This window comes from Odontesthes bonariensis, chromosome 11, assembly GCF_027942865.1.
Source record: "Odontesthes bonariensis isolate fOdoBon6 chromosome 11, fOdoBon6.hap1, whole genome shotgun sequence".
In the NCBI taxonomy this organism is placed as follows: Eukaryota; Metazoa; Chordata; class Actinopteri; order Atheriniformes; family Atherinopsidae; genus Odontesthes; species Odontesthes bonariensis.
Genome location: NC_134516.1, coordinates 29,785,984 through 29,787,106, shown reverse-complemented (window position 1 = coordinate 29,787,106; position 1,123 = coordinate 29,785,984). Strand labels below are relative to the sequence as shown.

At 45.7% G+C, this 1,123-nt stretch overlaps 1 non-coding gene across 1 annotated transcript; it reads right to left on the bottom strand.

Annotated features, from left to right (window-relative positions):
* Positions 1–391: 391 nt before the first annotated feature.
* Positions 392–473, bottom strand: trnas-uga (transfer RNA serine (anticodon UGA)). The gene has a single exon. It is a non-coding gene; the product is annotated as a tRNA-Ser (tRNA).
* Between the last annotated feature and the right edge of the window lie 650 nt (positions 474–1,123).

Here is a 1,123-nt window from a genome sequence, read left to right as displayed (position 1 = left end):
AGCTCAAATGGTAGAGCGCTCGCTTAGCATGTGAGAGGTAACGGGATCGACGCCCGCATTCTCCAGTTGTCTTTCCTTTGTCCTCTGTGGAGGAAATTGTTAACAGCTGGATGTGGTAAAGGTGGATGCAAACTGAAAGAAAGACAGCTCTTTCACATTAGCCTCAAGTCAGGCTCAAAATTCTTCATGATAGATTCAATCACCCAAATGAACCCAGTGCAAGCAAATAAAAATATTGCGACAAAAGCATTGTTTGAAAAGCCTTCTTGTAAGAAGTGGAATCAGAATTAACAAACAACACAACAGCACACAACTTGACGAGAATGGGATTCGAACCCATGCATGATTCTTTCTAAGTTAACTTTTAGCAACCCTGGGTCAATAATGTTATCGTTGTCGGCAGGACTCGAACCTGCGCGGGGAGACCCCAATGGATTTCAAATCCATCGCCTTAACCTCTCGGCCATGACAACCACATACAGGTGTGTTCACCTTTGACATTCAATGGTTACAAATCATCATCTTCATGAAGGACTTCAACTCCTGAGACAGACCTAAGTTATGGCGATCAAGAAAAAGCTTTTTTTTTTGTTTGTTAGAAATGGTCAATCTTTCAAAATGGGTCAGAGGAAGGAGTTGTGTCTTCAGAGATCAATCTGTGCAATAATTAATGTGATCAACGACACGTCTGGCCTTTGTTTTGTTTATTCAAATGTTCAAATGAACTTGTGCTTCTTTCCAGGTTAACTTTGAGCAACCCTGAATCAATAATGGAGCCTCTCCGTCGGTAGCCCATCGACGGCTCGTGACGGAGCCGCCGAGGAGCGTGAGCCACGGGGCCGAGCCTGGTGCTCCGCGGAGTCTCTGTGAGCCGGAGAACAGGAGAACAGAGGAGAACAGCCGCGGCTGTCCTCCTCTGTCCTCCGGCCCACGCAGCCGCCGTGAGCACCAGGCTCGTCTAGTAGCCTCTTAGTTAGCACTAGATGCTCAACTATGCAACTAACTTCTCTCTATGACTAAATGAATAGCTGCATGATGGTCAGAAGAGAAAACTAAAGTCACTCTTAGTGTATGAACTCACCGTTGTCACTGTCCACTTGCTGTCACTAAACATGTTGCTCAT